The sequence below is a fragment of the Perognathus longimembris genome, chromosome 7 (genome assembly GCF_023159225.1).
Source record: "Perognathus longimembris pacificus isolate PPM17 chromosome 7, ASM2315922v1, whole genome shotgun sequence".
NCBI lineage: Eukaryota > Metazoa > Chordata > Mammalia > Rodentia > Heteromyidae > Perognathus > Perognathus longimembris.
Genome location: NC_063167.1, coordinates 28,106,896 through 28,126,712, shown reverse-complemented (window position 1 = coordinate 28,126,712; position 19,817 = coordinate 28,106,896). Strand labels below are relative to the sequence as shown.

The window sequence follows — 19,817 nt, the reverse complement described above, 5'->3', positions numbered from 1 at the left end:
AACTAGAAGCCCTGGAACCTGGCCCCATTCAGGGAGGAGTCAATTTCCAAGCTGTCTCTTTGGCTGTTTAAATTTGGTAGCTCCCCTGCCTCCCAGGCTTAATGGCTTCATAAACGCTATCTTTTTCTGAGGAATCTGAGAACCATCAGAGGAGGAATCTTAATCCAGAGAAGGCCAACTAGGGAGAGGAGTAGGAAGCAGGGCCAGAGGAGGTAAACAGCCCTGGAGAAGAGCTCACCATGAATCCATGTAGATCCCTCAGAACTGACAGGGTCTTGAAGAAACATCAGGAAAGAGCACAGGAAAGAATTGCACAGGCAATACTTTGACCAAGCAACAGTCATTTACTTGTCTCTGTCTATTGAATTTAATCACGAGGAGCCCACAAGGCACAGAGGTATCTGTGCAGGGAGGGAGGAGCAGAATGAGGTAAGAATGGATAGTGGGAGACTGATTTAATCTGTGGCATGGAAGCAAATGATTTCTAGCATTTGTGTGGAAGCATTAGGCAGAAAAATTAAAAAGCTGTCACCATGGGCTCTTGACTATGAACAAGAGTGTCAGCCTTAAGTGAAAAAAGCCAGGTGAGAGCTCAAGGCCCTGAGTTCAAGCCCAACATTCACATGCGCGTGCGCGCGCGCACACACACACACACACACACACATACACACACACACACGAGTTAGAAAAGCCGGGTGCCTGTGGCTCATGTTATCATCCTAGCTATTCAGGAGGCTGAGAGGTTCAAAGCCAGCCTAGGCAGGAAAGTCTGTGAGTCTCTAATCTCAATTAGCCACCAAAACAAACAAACAAAAAAAACAAAAGTGGAGCTGTGGCTCAAGTAGTAGAGTGCTAGCCTTGAGTACAAAAACTCAGGGACAGTAACTAGGCCCTGAGTTCAAGCCCCAGAACCAGCACCGGCCCCACATACACACCAAAAAAAAAAAGAATTAGAAAAGTTGTTCTGCCCTAAGATGTGTAGACAAGAATTCCTATAGAATCCTGCATGTCTATATGGATGGACATGGGGGTGGAGAGGTGAGAGGCTGCTTCTCGCTGTCCCGAAGGCTGCTCTGCAGTTGGCAAGCACCTGGTACTGAAGATCTCCAAGCTCAAGTACAATGGAAATGCTGGCTCCGTGTGTGGTGGCATCAGTCTGGGACCTCTAGATGAACCCTGAGCCCCTGGGCCACTCCAAAGAGGAGGGCAAGGCAACACAGTTCTCTTTTAAAACCCTGCCACATTCCGTGTGCCTGACTTTACCTCCAAGAGAAGGGCACTTAGAGGGCATGTGTCTTTGGAGAACATGAAGCCAACCCCCATTTTGAAAATAGAAAAAGCTAAAAATAGGAAAAGGCCCAGAAGCAGATCACAAAGCAAATCAACACCAATGCCTGGACAGAATTTGTCTCTGCGGTTTGTCTGACAGGTTCCCCTTTTCCCCCTTGGTAACTCAGGGTCCAGGGCATAATTTCCACCATTCTGGCCTCCTCTCCAGGCCCCTTTCTGTGCTATGGCCCCATCTGTCCAGTTACATAGCAAAGAGCATACCCCCCCAGTAATTCACCAACCATCCAGAGGAGCAGCACATTCTTATACTAAACCAAACTGACTTTAGAAAGCCTGGGGAGATACCAAGTCAAGGGAACGCTTAGGTGCTCCTGACCCTGCCTGATCCTGGCCTTCCCATCTCTCCTCTCCATTCCCCTACCCGAAGCTGAGATCGGAGGAGGGAAGTTCCTGAAGTTCCCAGCCAGCCCTGGCAGCGAAATCCCCCACCCCCCACACACACACTCTTAAGTACTTGTTTAGCATGTTTGAGTTCAACTTCTACCAGTGCAACACTACACACATACAGACACACACAGACACACACAGACACACACAGACACACACACACACACACACACACACTGGTGGGAGGGAAAAAAAGCAGAAAAAAAGGAAATATGTCATTACATATTAAATTTGAGAACAAACTAATACTATTCATTTTAATGCATTCATATTTGATTTTGAACTCTATAAACATGAACAGAAGGATACATATTGACTTCAGAATAGGGCTTTCCTGTAGGGAAGGATGATTGGAGACAAATACAGACAAAAGCTAAACTATGTTAAGTAGTCCAGAGGGGGGGAGGGGTGCAACACAAAACGATGATTATATCCTTTCTGCTTTCAATTCTATATTTTTTTAAATAATTGCAGCACTGTCAAAGATGCATTATACTCATAAATCAACATGCTGAATTAAAACCCCTCTGTACAAGTATTTAAAGATAATAAAAAATAAATGATCTGTATTATTTATACACACACATACATATATATTCCACTACTTTTTTAGGGAAAAATAGGTTAAACACAGATACATTTATTCCTCCAAGAACAGTATACCATCTGTTCGATTTTTAAACTTTTTTTTTAATCAACTGTCTCTGCAGTTTCCTTCCTCTTATGAAGTTGATTGTTAAATGAAATGCTCAGACAGAGCAATGCGATTGCCAGCACCACCATCCAGGGAGCTACCCTTCCTCACGAAGCAGGGAGACTTGTGATCCACTCCAGAGAGCTGGTCTAGGTGTTCTCAGGAGAACCCGCACCCAGGACCCATGCATTCCAGGAACTCACAGTCCCCCTTGTAATTGTCTAACTCCAGACCCCATTCCTTACCATAGTCAGAAAATAAGGAATCACCCAAGTGAGACACCCTTCACAGCACTGTTGATGACCAGCAGATTAAACCTAGAGATGCCCCAGAGCCCTGTTCTCCAAATAGTAAAAATATTGCCTAATAGGACATAGACAATGTCCGGTTGTATTTGGTTATGTTCTAAAGAGTTTGGCTTCCCCTTTTTTGAGGATCTCTTCTATTTCTTCTGAGACCTTTCCATTATAGTCATTTGGTTCTATTGCTTTTAACTTCTTTTGATAGTCCAGGGGTAAAACCATTTTCCTTTGCACCCAAGCAAATAACTTTTTTATTCTGTGTTGAGGAGGGTGAGAACTCTCATAGTTTGCCATCAGGTAACTGTGACAGGCTATTTCTTTCCCTTCTTGAGTAGAAACTTCAACTTTCTTTTTTTTTTTTTTTTTTTTTGCCAGTCCTGGGGCTTGAACTCAGGGGCTGACCACTGTCCCTAGCTTCTTTTTGCTCAAAGCTAACACTCTGCCACTTGAGCCACAGTGCCACTTCTGGCTTTTTTCTGTTTATGTGGTGCTGAAGAATTGAACCCGGGGCTTCCTACATGCTGGGCAAGCACTCTACCACTAAGCCACATTCCCAGTCCCAGAAACTTTAATTTCTATTACAACATATTATGTTCCAGGTTTAACCCCTTCTTGCTCTTCTAGGGAATTTAAATTGTGTTTGTTCATTTTGCATCCTTCTCCACACACTTCATCACCAGGACCTTGGAAAATGGTAGCTATACGTCCATGCCACCTTTCATTTGTTTTGCCTTGGAAATTGCCACAGTCAAGTTTAAAATCCTGCAGGTGGGCTGCAACAGAACTCAGCCGAGGGGTTTCAGGGCATCCTCTCAGACAGCAGGTTGCTGCCCAAGGTGAAGTACAGGAAGGAGCCCCATGCTGGCCTCATAGGCCCAGCTCACCATGCTTGACAGAGGGAAGGCCAGGCCTCCAGGCCTATGCCATTATTTTTTTAATTAATTATACACAGAGAAAAGAGGAAGAACTGCACACTTAAAGTAAACCAACCCTCCAAACTTCCTTCCATACTCTCTTTTTCCAAAATTGAATCTCAGAGTTTGGTTCATATTTTTTATTTAGGTTCTTGGGAGAACTAAGTATAGAAAGTCCTTTGGGGTTCTAGGAAATGCTACACAAAACAGTGAGCCTTGCCCCCAGGAAATTCTTGAACAAGGAAGAATCTGGAAGTTTCTATACACCTACTAATGATTAGATCGATGAAAAATACTGGAGTGAAACACTATGTATCCAAACAGGGATACTGTACAAATAAGGAAACAGAAGGGAAGGACAATCACATTGATTTTACACAATAGAGTTCACTGTCTAAACTCTGCCTGCTTTTCTCAGTGCCCAGCCATCAAGATCTTCAAGTTATACTGCGAAAACCAAGCTTTTTCTCAGACTTCACTTTTTATGTCAGTCTCTCTGAACTTCCTGGACACAAATAGATCACCAGAGCAAAAGGGTATAAAAACATGCATACCAAGCCCCATTTATTGGCAGAGTCCTGTTTTCCAGTTTTCTAAATCCTCTACATAAGTACACATAGTTTGCAAAATACCTCCAAGAAGGAGAGATATTTACTTTGTTCTTCATCTAACTGATAAAGAAATTGAGATGAAGAGCTAGGTCACACCTATAATCTAGCTACTCAGGAGGCTGAGATCTGAGGAACATGGTTCAAAGCCAGCCTAGGCAAGACAAGATAGTCTATGAGACTATTATGTCCAATAAACTACAGAGAGAGAGAGAGAGAGAGAGAGAACCAAAAGTAGAGCTATAGTTCAAGTGGTAGAATGCTAACCTTAAGCTCAGGGACAGTGCCTAGGCACAGGCCTGGCACAAAAGAGAAAGAAGGAAGGAAGGAAGGAAGGAAGGAAGGAAGGAAGGAAGGAAGGAAGGAAGGAAGGAAGGAAGGAAGGAAGGAAGGAAGGAAGGAAGGAAGGAAGGAAGGAAGGAAGGGAGGAAAATAAATAGAGAAACAAAGAAAAGGGGAAAGTAAGATAGAAAATAGGTGGGAATGTGGCTTAGCGGTAGAGTGCTCACCTAGCACACATGAAGCCCTGGGCTCGATTCCTCAGTACCACATACAAAGATAAAGCCGAAAGTGGTGCTGTGACTCAAGTGGTAGAGTGCTAGCCTTGAGCAAAAGAATTTCAGTTCAAGTCCCTGGCAAAAAAAGAAAAGAAAAGAAAGACACAGAGAGGGAAGGCAGGTAGGCAGACAGGCAAGAAAGAAAGGAAAGAAAGAGAGAGAAAGAGAAAAAGAGAAAGAGAGAAAGAAGGAAGGAAGGAAGACGTAAGCTCTAAACTACAGAGTAGTTTTGTTTGATAATTTCATACTCCATAAGAATTTTTTCTCTCATACTCTGTAGCTTTTTTCCTGCTTCTAGAAGGATATAAACGGTTTTCAAAGAAAGACAAATGTGTCCCTTCTTATAAGATTAGAAGGCCCTGGATTCAAGTGTACTCTCAGGGATCTAGCATCACATCAAATAAACAGACAATCCAAGATAAAGTAAATAAGCAAAGAAAGGGCCATGTTCCACTCACTCTGAGGCCACAAAAAGAAATAGAGAGGGGCTGGGGATATGGCCTAGTGGCAAGAGAGCTTGCCTCGTATACATGAGGCCCTGGGTTCGATTCCCCAGCACCACATATACAGAAAACGGCCAGAAGTGGCGCTGTGGCTCAAGTGGCAGAGTGCTAGCCTTGAGCAAAAGGAAGCCAGGGACGGTGCTCAGGCCCTGAGTCCAAGCCCCAGGATTGGCCAAAAACAAACAAAAAAAAGAAGAAATAGAGAGAAAAATAGGAAAAAACACTTAGCCTCAAATGCATAGCAATAGGATAAATGGGGGTGGGAACTAAGCCAGATATTATATGTGGGAAAATTCTAGAATTTAGTTCACTACTAGTTCAATGAAGGCCCAAGAGTTGTCTAGTAGTGGACAACTACTAGGAATCTCCAGCTAGGAAGGAAAGTCCTGAGCATCCTGAGCCAGTGATGAAACACAAATGATAATGAAGACTGATGATTTCAGAGGCTCCATTTTTACAAAGGATCGTTGCTGCCTGAAACATAAAGGACAGAGCTAGAAACAATAACTTGGAAAAATATACATTGTGTAATTTATCTGAAGAGCAAGTATCCAGTTATCCTGAAGTAGACCAATGAGCAAAAGTTCAAAGGAGACATAGTTCAGCATTTTTAAAGGATTATTTGTGTGTGTGTGTGTGTGTGTGTGTGTGTGTGTGTGTGCCAATCCTGGGACTTGAACTCAGAGCCTGGGCATTGCCCCCAAACTTTTATGCTCAAGGCTAGTGCTTTGCCACTGAGCTACAGCTCCACTTCCAGCTTTTTGGTGGTTAATGGGACATAAAAGTCCCATGATCTTTCCTACTGGGCTGTCTTAGAACCCTGATCCTCAGATACTAGCCTCCTGAGTAGTTAGGATTATAGGCATGAGCCACCAGTGTCCAGCTAAGATTTTGTTTTTCATAAAATTTATAGTGTTGTATAGAGGGGCTACCATTTCATAAGTCACATGATAAGTGCATTTAAGATTTTTAGAAAATTCAAGCCCATATTTGAATGGAGACGATTACACCATTGAAGATCCACTGATGTCCCACATTACTGAGGACAATGAGGGAGAAAGGATTTGAGTGAAAAGTTCCAAGTCAAAGAAAATGACTTCTAAGATCTCTTCCAGCAAAGATGTTTTAAACAGTAGATGTGTTGGTCTAGCCAGAGTTTCTACTTCAGTTCCATTACCTAATTACTGTTATTTGACCATGTCTAAAGACTAATCAATAAATCACTTGAGCAAGTCTCTTAGCTGGGCATAGTAAAGTGCAGTTCTGTAATCCCAGGACTCAGGAGTTGAGGCAAGAGAAGCATAAATTTGGAGTCAGCTTGGGCTACTTAGTGGATTTGAGTCCAGCCAGAACAGTATAGTGAGACCCTGACTCAAACAAACAAACAAATAAACAAGGTTATTACTCTAAGTATTCAAATCTACATCAGTAACTAGAGACTATGATAGAGTCATTATAACAAACAATAAGTATAAAATAGTAATGAGTAAAATGCTTGACCTAGCCCTCCACAAATAAGTCATTATTATAATTAAATCATTTACTTGCATAGCTTGCTTTGAAAACAACACTTTGTATATAGCATGTGAGAGAGCTTCCATTTCGATTTAACAATTCCACAGAAGGTTCTATTTTTGTAGAGCTTTGTCTTTCTAATGAATGGAATCTTTGTGGCTGCAGACAAGCAGATCTTTGATACAGTTCTGTTCCGGGCACACTGGTGACACCTGCTGATCACTATCGTCACAGCACAGCCGATACTGAAAGATCTTAAAAGACAGAAATGTACTTAGAGACAATAATCCTTGGGCACAGTGATTAATCACAAGAGTGGTGTCCGTCACTTGAGTGGGCAGATATCCTTGTACAGGTGCTTTCTGTAGAAGGTTCTAGTGACCTGTCTACAAACTTGTGGTCTAGAGGGGTCTTTTGTGATTGTTACCACCAGACAATGATGGGTAAAAATCTTTCATATTTTCCAGCTTCATTTTCTTTCTCTCTTCTTTCTTTCTTTCCTTCTTTCTTTTTCTTTTCTCTTTCTCTTTGCTTCTTGCCTTCCTTCCTTCTTCCCTCTCTCTTTTTTCCTTCCTCCCTTTCTTTTTTCTTTCTTTCCTTCCTCCCTCCTTCCCTCCCTTTCTCTCTCCCACCCTCTTTCCCTCTCATTATCTCTCTCCTTCCCTCCCTCCCTTGCTCCTTTCCTTTCCTTTCTGTTTTTCTTCCTATTTTCTTTGTCTGCATTAAAGTCCATGCTAGGAGGAGAATGGTATAAATTGTTGGTCAACAACACAGTCTGAAATAAGACACCCCAAATCACAAGCTATGTAGCCTTGAAGGAATCACTTATCTGGTTTCCTGCTCTATAAAATGAAGATAAACATTGGCCTGTAAGATTGTGGAGAGCAATAAACTATGTCCATAAAATCTTAGATAACACCTGAGAATCATTGATACCCACAGAGCTCTATTGACTTTCCTAGACGACTGAAATTGCCTTACATTTTGCCTTCTCCCACGCACATTTACTCTAGTGAACATTCCACACCAAAGGGGTTTTTGTAGACTCTGACTCTCCCCAATAGAAAAATCTTGCTCTGGACTCTGCTTCCTTCAGGATGAGTCCCACTGGGGTGAAAAACCTTTGATCCTGCTGACCCCCTCCTCTCCCTTGCAGGCTCTGCCAGGCTGTGAGAGCACTGGAGATCTGGAAGGCAGCCCAGTTCATTCATCTGCATTTGAAAGTCCAAAAGCCTCCAGGGGAGCAGGAGACCCCCACACAGAGAGATCCCCAAAGCCCAACACCAGGAAGCCTTTGACCTTAATATCAATCTTTGATTGTTTCTGTGTATTGTGATATTATAATATAGCACTTATTATTATTTGTTTTTGTTTTTGTTGCCAGTCCTGGGGCATGGACTCAGGGCCTGAGCACTGTCCCTGGCTTCTTTTTGCTCAAGGCTAGCACTCTACCTCTTGAGCCACAGTGCCACTTCCAGCTTTTTTCTATATATGTGGTGCTGAGGAATCAAACCCAGGGCTTCATGTATACAAGGCGAGCACTTTACCACTAGGCCATATTCTCAGCCACTATAGCACTTATTATTAAACACACTTATTTAGTAAAAATATCTTATACATATAGCCTAGTGGCTATATGTATAAATGGTTATCCAAGTGGAGTAACAGACAATAAAAAAAAGCACATATAAACCTGTAAACTCAAAGCCCAACACTGGTGGCTCACATCTCTAATCCTAGCTACTCAGGAAGCTGGGATCTGAGGATAGAAGTTTGAAGTTAAGCCTGGGCAGGAAAGTCCATGAGACTCATCTCCAATTAACCACCAGGAAACCAGAAGTGGCACTGTGGCTCAAGTGGTAGAGTGTTAGCCTTAAGCTCAGAGACAGTGCTCAGGCCCAGAGTTCAAGCCCCATGCCAGATAAAAAATTAAATAAATAAATAAATAAACAAACCTGTACTCAAGACCCAACATATTTACTACACAACACACACCATTCCTGGATAATGTGTGTGTGTGTGCGCGTGTGTGTGCTGGTACTGAGGTTTGACCTCAAGTCCTGGACCCTGTCCCTTAGCTGTTTCACTCAAAGCTGGTCCTCTACCATTAGAACCACAGTCCCATTTCTGGCTTTTGGGTGGTTAAGAATCTCAAAGACTAGCTTTGAACTGTGCTCTTCAGATCTCAGCCTCTTGAGTAACAAGAATTCTAGGTATGAGGCAATGCATCTGGTTTGATAGCACTTCTTAGACTGTAACAGGGAAAATATGATGTTCCTCATCCTCCTTTATCAGGCTTTTTCTTAACACTGATTTTTTTAGATGTGTTTCCTAGAGCCTTTCTGAAGTTTGTAAGTAGAGTTTATTATAAGGAATATTAATTTTTAACTCTAATTTAATAGCATCAACAAAAATATTAATAATAGCTCATTCTCACATGGTGTCAGTGTTAGCATTTCCCTAGCCTCAGGTCCTCAGCTCCTCCCACTAGCCCCCAGATCCATCCATACCTAATGAGCCACTCCTACTCACTACCTACCTACTTCCCCTTTACCCCCAGAGAGAGAAGCTGCCACCTGGATAAGGTGCAGACGCCATGTAGCTCCCTCTCCCGTGGGCCCCACTATGGCCCCACTAATAAACCTCCTTATAAACCTTCTTCTCCTGTCTGTGATTATCTCTGCATGGTCTCCTGGGATGGCCAGGACATATCCTTTCAGTCAGGGCTGTTCCAATCATTTCATATCATCACTCCTTCCAACAATCATAGGCACTAGAAGTGCTGTAATCTTCATTTTGCAATAAGGAAACCAAAGGAGAGAGAGCTTAGGTTTTTAATCCAAAGGCACACATATACAATTGCTGAATGTGAAAGCTTTCCAAAGAGAAAATGCTGGCTTTCCTGTTGTGTAACAGAGATAAGGTACATCTCTTTTAGACTGAAAGTCAAACTTTGCATTTCCTAATAGTAATAGAGAAATAAACCTTCACTGTGAGTTTATAGAATGTGTCCATTTATGAACATTTGGGCTTTTTTTTTTTTTTTTTTTACTGTTCTTACAACTGGTTTAGAAATAGTCAGTTCTGGGGCTGGGAATATGGCCTAGTGGCAAGAGGGCTTGCCTCCTACACATGAAGCTCTCGGTTCGATTCCCCAGCACCATATATATGGAAAACGGCCAGAAGGGGCGCTGTGGCTCAGGTGGCAGAGTGCTAGCCTTGAGCGGGAAGAAGCCAGGGACGGTGCTCTGGCCCTGAGTCCAAGGCCCAGGACTGGCCTAAATAAATAAATAAATACAATAAATACAATAAATAAATAAATAAAAAAGAAATAGTCAGTTCTAATTCTTGGCTCATGCCTATAATCCTAGCTCCTCAGGAGGCTAGTACTTGAGGATCATGGTTCAAAGCCAGACCAGGTAGGAAAGTCTGTGAGACTCTTATCTCCAATTAGTCACCAAAAAGCCAGAAGTGAAGTTGTGGCTTAAGTACTGGAGCACTAGCCTGGAGTACAAAAGCTCAGAGACAGCCCCTAGGCCCTGAGTTCAAGCCCCAGAAGCACACACACACACACACACACACACACACACACACACACACGTCCTTCCCTGCACCAGTTGGAAAAGTTGGATGAAATCTTCATTTCCCATTCGCTGTACATGGACATGCCCTCCTTGTTCTGAACATTCATAGGAAAAGGAATGTTCACAGAAGGCTTTGGAAATGGACAGATGACACAATAACATGAAAGCCACTCCAGTATTTCTAATGCCAATTCACATACGCAGCTCCTAACACAGGTTAATGGAATATGTGCCCTTCCTGTTTGTCTTGACTCACGTGAAGTGAGATCTCTTGCTTTCCACAGACAGCATTACTGAGTCTTTGCTAATGAAATGGTTGTTTGTCCTTATATAATGAACTTTTATATGAATGATTTCTAATAGATCAAAGGAAACTAGTAAATAAACAAGTGGAAAATATTAAACAGTGGCAATCAAAGAAAAACAAATGCCAATGGCAATTTCCCCCTTTTGGGAAGCAATTTGGCCCTCTCTGTCAAGTAAAATGCTGAAATACTTTGACCTCTCTCCTGGAAAATTATCCCATCATAGCAATTGAAAATCATAGAAAAGTTACTCACACAGAGATACTTCATGCCTTGTCTACAAATGAAAAGTTGAAAACATCCCTGATGAAAAGCTACAAAGAAATGTCCATTCCATGGCATACTAAGTACTAGTGAAAATTAAAATTTAAGACTGTGAAACAATACAGAAAACTGTTATGAAACATTAAATAAGAATGTAATATTTAAAAATTATACTGAACCGGGCTGGGAATATGGCCTAGTGGCAAGAGCACTTGCCTCCTACACATGAAGCTCTTGGTTCGATTCCCCAGCACCACATATATGGAAAACGGCCAGAAGGGGCGCTGTGGCTCAGGTGGCAGAGTGCTAGCCTTGAGTGGGAAGAAGCCAGGGACAGTGCTCAGACCCTGAGTCCAAAGCCCAGGACTGACCAAAAAAAAAAATATATATATATATATATATATATATATTATACTGAACCTTAACTGCAACTCATTCCTTTATGTAACAAATATTGTCTAAAGAATAGTTAATAATCTGGGGCTGCGAGTGTGGCTTAGTGGTAGAGTGCTTGCCTAGCATGCTTGAAGCCCTGGGCATGATTCCTCAGTACCAAATAAACCAAAAAGGCCTGAAGTGGTGCTGACGCAAGTGGTAGAGTGCTAGCCTTGGGAAAAAGAAGCTCAGGAACAGTGTTCCAGCCACCAGTCTAAGCCCTAGGACTAGGGAGAAAAAACAACAAAAGATTAGCATTCAAACAAAAGAGTTACTTCAACCTTACTAAAATCCATTCATTCTTTAAAACTGGAAATCATCCTAGAATCCTTAAATTTTGGGGAATGTGGAAAATATTGGAGTTTGTGTTTTTCTGAGGAAGAGGTCAAGTACTTTCAACATATTCTTGTACAGATCCTTCTCCTTCTCCTCCTCCTCCTCCTCCTCCTCCTCCTCCTCCTCCTCCTCCTCCTCCTCCTCCTCCTCCTCCTCCTCCTCCTCCTCCCCCCCTCCTCCCCTGCCCCTCCCCCTCCCCCTCCCCCTCCCCCTCCTCCTCCTCACCTGGGCACTGTCTCTGAGCCTCTCTGTGCTCAGGGCTAGCATGCTACCACTTGGGCCATAGCACCACTTCCAGCTTTTTCTGTGTATGTGGTGCTGAAGAATTGAACACAGGGCTTTATGCATGGTAGGCAAGCACTCTACTACTAAGCCACATTCCCAGCCCTACACTAGCTTTTTAATTAGTTAATTGGTACTGGGGACTAAATTTATGGCCTCAAGCTCAGTAGGTAGATGCTCTACCACTTGAGCCAGAACTCGTGCCCCAGCATATTCTGTCTGTCTGTCTGTCTGTCTGTCTGTCTGTCTGTCTGTCTCTCTCTCTCTCTCTCTCTCTCTCTCTCTCTCTCTCTCTCTCTCTCTTTCTCTCTCAATCAGCCTTTTTTTCTTCCTATGTATCTGGGGAGGGTGGCATTTCTGGACTGACCAAGGAGGGGACCTGAAACTCACTCCACCCACTATCCCTGCCTGAGCAGAGCCCCAATCAGAAGCCTACAGAGCTCATGCTAGGGATGGCGACCATGGGGCTGGCACAGAAAGCTGGAACACAAAGAAAGGTCAGGACAAGGAAAGGTTGATGATTACGGGATTGGAAAGTTGCCACTGAGCTCCTGCCAGTGGAGAGATCTGGAAAGAGAGATCCGAAAGCTGGTGTTCTGGCTCTACTGACCCCTCAGTCCGGCTTTAGAAATTGTGGAAACACACACCTTTAGGTATCTTTATTTTACTTATTTCTCCTGCATTAGGCAGGAGACTATGATTTCCACATCCATACTGAATATAAGGGGGTAGGGGTGGACATCTTGCCTTGTTGCTGATTTCAGAGGACAAACTTTCAAATTTTTTAATTTTTTTGTGTGCCAGTCCTACAGTTTAAACTCCTGTGCCCCGTCCCTGAGCTATTTTTTTTTCCCTCAAGGCTAGCACTCCACCACTTGAGCCAAAGCACCGCTTTGGTGGTTAATTGGAGATAAGAACCTCATGGACTTCCCTGGCAGGACTGGCTTCCAACTACGATCCTCAGACCTCAGCCTCCTGAGTAGCTGGGGTTACAGGTATGAGCACCAGTGCCAGACTCAGATCTAATGAGAGCTCAGAGTTTCCCATATATGGTTTTAAGTATATTGAGTTAACTTCCTTCTATACCTACTCTGCTTTTTCTCATCAACAGATGCTGAATTTTGTCAAGTTTTTTTCTACCTCTGTTGAAATAATCATATGATTTTTATCCCTTATTTAGTTAATGTACATCATATTTGTATATTTTCATGTATTAAAGCATTCCTACACCCTGTCAGATTAAACCCCACTTGATTCTTGTGAATAATCCTTTTAATGTGCTGTTCTAGTTGTTTCTGTAGTGTTTTGTTGAGGGTGTTTGCCTGTGTATTTATGCGGGATCTTTTTTCTTTCCCCTCAGTGTTCCTGTCCAGGACTTGGGCATCAAGGAAATACCAACTTCATAAGATGAGATTGGGAGTAGAGCTTCTTCTTTGAGTTTAAGGAGATTGAGAAGGACGAATATTGATTTATCTTCCAATGTTTGGTAATAATCAGTGATAATATCACTGGTCCCTGCTAGGAGACTTAGAACTGGTTCTATCTCCTTATTCACTGCTGGTCTGTTTACATCTTCTATTTCTTAATCACTCAATTTTGATAAGCTATATGTGTCTAGAAATTTGTTTCTTACAAATTGTCTCATTTGTTGGATATATAGTTAGGCTCTTTTGATCTTTGTATTTCCGTGGTATAAGCTGTAATGTCCTCTCTTTCATTCCTGGTTTTATTGGACTTGAGTCTTTTTTTCTTAGTCTAAAGATTTATTGACTTTACCTTGTTTTGTAAAAAGTCAATTATTAGTTTTGCTGATCTTTTCTATTGTTTTTCTAGTTTATTGTTTATTTCTGCTCTGATCTTTATAAGTTCCTTCCTTCTATTAACTTTGGGCTTAGTTTGTTCTTTGCCTAAAAACATTAGGTTGTTTATTTTAGGCTCCTCTTTCTTTTTGATGTAGGTATTTATTGCCAGAAACTGCCCTCTTAGTACTGCTTTTGTTGCATTCCATAACCTTTGGTATGTTGCATATCCATTTTCATCTTTCTCAAGGTATTTTTAAATTTCTCCTTTAATTTCCACCTACCCACAATGGCTTTCTATGAACAGGTTGTGGATTTTTCAAAATTCCTCTTGTTATTGGTCTCTACTTTCATACCAGGTTGTCCTTAAATTTCTTCAGACTATAAAACAGGAATTTTTGATCAACCTAATAGACGTCAACAATATGTCTCATATCCTATTTGCTAAAATCTCCTTTCCTTTCTATGTTATAACTTTTATGCCTCTCATATTTGGATTTTTTTCCACTGCCAATGACCAGAATTGCCCCTGCTTGGCCCTCAAACTACATGTCCTTTTGACTACCAGTGAAAACTCAGCCAGGAAAGAAAAATAAATTCCTTCCCTGCACCTGTAGATCAGCAAGAAGTATCGTGCATCATACAATTACTAATTGCACATGTGACCTCAAAGTGGGTAGCTACCATTAGTCGTTTTCTGTCACTGTGACAAACACCGGAGCCCTGAAATAAACAATGTATAAGAAGGAAAGGTTTATCTTCGCTCACAGCCTCAGAGATTTCAGTTTGCTGTCATTTGGCCCTGTTTCTCTGAGCCTGAGATGGCGCACAGTACCTCCTGGCAGAGGGCGCTGCTTACCTCATGGATGCCCGGAAGAAGAATGTGAAGGAGTAAACAGGGTTCCCATATCCCCTCTGAGGGTATCTCCTCAATGTCCTTCCTTGCTTCCACTAGTCTTCACCTTCCAGAGGTTTCCCCCACGTCTCAATATCTCACAGGTGACCAAACCTTCAACACATGGGCCTTTATAGGATGCTTCCGTCCCACAGCATTTGCCTTGGAAAACACCAGTGCCTTGAGGATTACTGCTAATATGTCCTGTGCAAATGATCCTTTATCTCTAAAAAGGATTTTCAACGTTGTCTTCCTAACTAGTTGATATATCTATTTTCTGGAATGTAGAGATACCTGTGAAGTGTCCTTGTTAAGTCAGACAAAGAACATTGACATTTTCCTCTTCTAAATACACAGAGGCAAAAAATGAGTGTCGGGAAGTAGAAACATGTTTTGGGGGGAAACCCAGAAATGCAAGGAAGGAGGAGGGTGTACCAATGTAGTCATTATATTCAGTGTACATTATGTAAAAAGTGAACTATGTAACTTGAGAGTAGGGGTGGGAGGAGGGAAATGGGGGAGAATGAAGGGATGACATTAACCAAGAAGGCACTTATTGCTTGACTTCTGAAATTGTAACCCCTTTGTACACTACTTAATAAAAATAAGAAAGGAAGAAAGAAAGAAAGAAAGAAAGAAAGAAAGAAAGAAAGAAAGAAAGAAAAAAAAAAGAAAGAAAGAAAGACACAGAGGCAAAAACAGGTACCATGGTGCTATGAGAGTTCTGACTTAAATAACTTGAACATCTGCATCTCATTTAAATTAAGCACCCTAATAATTCCTGAGATAGATGTGAGCATCTGGAGCCCCAAAGAACACACCCACTGTGCTGTGTGCAAAAACTTTCCTTCTTAGAGTTGAAAATACTTGCCCTGAATCAAACAAAATAGCAGACAACTAGTGGAACAACATTCTAGGCACAAGGAACAGAATGTGTAAAGGCACAGAACAGAGAATATTATGTCTTTGAATACAAGAAATAGTTATACCTGGAGGGAGAGTTTGATGGTTGATTGTAACATGAATTTGGAGGCAAGAGGCAAGATTACGAATCTCTCTTCTGCTCTGGCTAGTTAAGAGTACAATTCTTTCCCCCACCCCCTTGAGAGGTCACCAGAAATTATCTTGAAGGTGGCTCTTACCCTTGCTTGGCTTGTTTTCCTCACATATGTGCACTAATCAATACTTAAAGACTTGAGAGAGATGCTCACAGAGTTTTCTCTGAGAAGACTTCTTCTCTTTGGTATCTTGCCCTGAAAATTCTAGCTTCCTACCCTCCCACCCCCCACCCCATCTTCTATCTCTGTCTCCTCCACTCTGGGATATTGCCAACCTCCTGCTGACTCCCTTTTCTTTTTGCTATGGTCAGTAAATTCCCTTCAGTTGTTCATTTAGACAATCATAAGGCTCACCTTATTTGCTTCTACTTTCTTGGAAGTCACTCTTGCATTGCTTTAGGATCAATGACTGCAAGTCAATGTTTCACAGATTTTGTCCAGATTTTTAATTGTTTCAGTGGCAAAGAATGAATCAGGTCCTGTTGATCCATCTTGAACAGAAAGAAAACAGTTCAGCTTGTATCCAGTTCAGCTTGTGGTCTCTGGGTCTCAAGAAGGCAGTGTGACTGTGTGAAAAATAGGGAAAAGGGGAAGGGAGCTGCATGGAACTTTCTAGAGTGTTAAATATCTCTGGCTCATGGGTTTAAAGACCATAGCACCACTTGTATAGCAGAGAGCATGATACTCTTGTACAGTGTCAAAGAATGATAAAGCAGAGTATACATTTAGCCAGACAACAGCAGCTGGTTAACTTGGGTCTGAGGCACAATGGTGAAAGGGTTTGGATACTCCTACCATGAGTATATGTCTATCCTCAACCAATTCCCTTCTGAGTAAGAACCACTTTTCCCAGAATCTCCTCCTCTGTATAGCTCCAGGTTGGAGATTTCCACGGAGGAAGAAGTCACACAGGATTTAAGAAATATACTTGAAGACATGGGACCAGACAAGAACCTCGCAGCTCTTGAGAAATACCTCCTTTGCCATTGCAGTTGGAGATGTTGGGAGCTTTTCAGAGATTCTTAAGAATTGCAGTGTAGCTTTTATTTTATTTTTTAATTTTGGGTGCAGGTCCTAGGGTTTGGACGCAGAGCCTGAGTGCTGTCACTGAGCTTCTTTTGCTCAAAGCTAGCACTCTACCACTTGAGCCACAGCTCCACTTCTAGCTTTTGGGTGATTAATTGGAGAGGAGAGTCTCATGGACTTTCCTGCCTGGGCTGGTTTTGAACCAAAATCCTCATATCTCAGCTTCCTAAGTAGCTAGGATTATAGGCGTGAGCCACCAACACCTGGTAAGAAATGTAATTTTTGACTGTGCTGAGTTTATTGCTATAGCTTCTTCCAAAATGGAAGACTAAAACTTGGACTTCACAGTGGCCTTTATTAAGTTAAAGAGAGAAGCCAAAATATCCTTGGTACACTGTAGCAAGATATCAAAAGGCATAGAGAGCCAGAAATATGTCTTCTGGGACCTCCAGCAACAGAGAGCTTTGACCTGGTAGAGTCAACAACATACTTTTACTCTCTCCACTCAAAGCTGCATCAGCTCTTCAGCCTTCTGTCAAAATCTAGCCCCTTAAGACCTTAATTATGTTACCATTTCATAAGAAATCATGCTGTTGTAATAATGACATCATACAGAGGGGGCTTTATACATAGTCCTTGATACCCAAAACACCCTGTAAGATACCTACACATATGCCAGAGAGTATAGAAGAAATGCCACAACAATTAAGGTGCCTCCCATCTTGTTGACATTCATTGCTTCCAGTGGTCTCTTAGCTATCAAGACATCCCCTTGCATCTAGGGTCTCCAAACACAAAGGAAGAGATATGACACCTTTGGGTTGAGGAGGTAACATGTCTGATTCACGTAGTGCATAACTATGGCCTACTTAGTCACCCTCCAGGTTGCCACAGAGGGTGGAGAGTTATGGAATGTTCCCTAGTTTCAAGCAGGCCAGGGGTGACCTGGAGTCTGTTTTCGCATATGTAGGATGAAAACACATACCTTCTTCATAAGGTTATGGTGACCACAAAATGAAGTAACAGATGATACATCTCTTCAAAGCACCTGTCTTTAGGGATTGCCTGAAGCTTCTAGCAACCAAAGCCATTCCCACGACAAAATGCTTGTCATTCCAGAGTCAATATTGCCTTGTTAGAATGTCTTTTAAAAACAAACAACTATGATTTTTTTCTCTTATACATAAGCACATAGAAACATTAATGTAGAATTTTTAAAAATAATTACAACCAGACACTGGCGGCTCATGCCTATAATCCTAGCTACTCCGGAGGCTAAAATATAAGGATCATGGTTCAAAGACAGCCCAGTCAGGAAAGTCCATGAGATTCTTATCTCTAGTTACCCACCACGGAGTTAAAAGTGGAGCTGTGGCTCAAGTGGTAAAGTGCCGATCTTGAGTAAAAAAGCTAAAGGACAGCACTCAGGCTCTGACTTTAAGCCCAAGGAAAGGCACTAAGATAATAATGACGATAATAATAATTCATTACAATGCAACACTTGTCTAACTAACATTTGCCTGGGAACATTAGTAGCGTGGCTGCTAACCCTGTGCTGGGACACCCGGTTGAGGAGCAAATGAGGCCTGAAATCCATAAAGAGTCTGATTAGAACTGTTGGTGAGATGTGCTCTAGCCCTCCACTGACACTGAAAGGACAAATGTCAGTCCCCTCTCCAGGCAGATTGCTACTCTCTTCCCTCCCAGGGCAGATCAGGTATCTGTGGTCCTGTGGTCTATGACCACCAGAGGGCGACAGTTCCCCACAGATGGTGCTAACACAAGGCTGAGTGCCTATCGTACCAAGGAGACCTGGGCAAGCTTGAATCCCAACTCTACACTTAGTACCTAGAACCTTGAATAAGTAAATTCATCTATTCAAGCTGATTTTCTTATCTGGAAAAATAGGACCACAAAACGGAACCCACCCCAATAAGGTTGTTAAGAAATGGTGAAATGAAATAATGTGTATAAATGGCAACACGTTTTCCCATCTATTCATTGTTCTAAGGCCTCCAAATAATAAATCTAACTAGGTGTGGTGCTGCAAGACTATAATACCAGCACCTGGGAAGTAGAAGCAGGAAGATGGCAAGTTCAAGGCCAGCCTGGTAGATCTAGTCAGACCCTGTCTCAAAAAAACAAATCATAAGGATGAATCTAATGAGGTTCTCACCAGTCCTGACAGACAGAAAATATAAACATGATTGTCATTTTTCAGATTGAAAAACTAAGACTCAGAGGAGTCCCATGCCCTCCCAAGTCAAGTTGAGAACTGTGGATTCCTTTTCTGAAGCTCTACATTTTACTGGGAGGGCAGCTAGCTATGAGAAAACGCCTTAGTAATCCCTTTGAAATTGCAGGATCGCAAGGCAGAGAGAGGGCATGCATTGTACCCAAGGCCACACAGCGTGTCAGTGGCCAAGTCAGGCCCTAAAAAGCCAGCTTATCGAGGCCCCAGCAGCCCACTGCTGTCCTGGCTTCATCACACCCCCTCTTGCCTGTGTGCCCTAGGATCCCATCTGTGGGATCCCTGATTTCTCTGGGAGAATTGAGGGCAAGTTTTTGTTTTTTTTCCCAGCAACATTTATGACTATGGAAAAGCATTTGTAATATGTTTCTAAATGAAACAGAATCTACAAAGCAGTAGGTACAGCACGATTCCAGTGTGTATTTGTGTATTATCTTAGCAGAAGAGAGAGTGACACTCCTGACCTACAATGGTAAAAAAGAATGCTCATCTCTGACAGTGAGGATTACAGGTGAGCTTTTCTTTTATACTCTTGTGTTTCTACATTTCTCCAATGAATTATTTATATCTATGATCAGACCAAGTAATGTGTGTGTGCGCATACATGTATATTATATTATTTTAATTGTCCATTAAAAATTTCATTAAAAATCAGGACTTTCCGGGTGCTGGTGACTTGTACCTGTGCTACTCAGGAGGCTGAGATCTGAGGATTATAGTTTGAAGCCAGCCAGCTGGGCAGAAAAGTCCCT

At 42.2% G+C, this 19,817-nt stretch overlaps 1 pseudogene; it reads right to left on the bottom strand.

Moving 5' to 3' along the window:
- Positions 1–861: 861 nt before the first annotated feature.
- LOC125355662 lies at positions 862–3,604 on the bottom strand (annotated as a pseudogene).
- Positions 3,605–19,817: the final 16,213 nt, after the last annotated feature.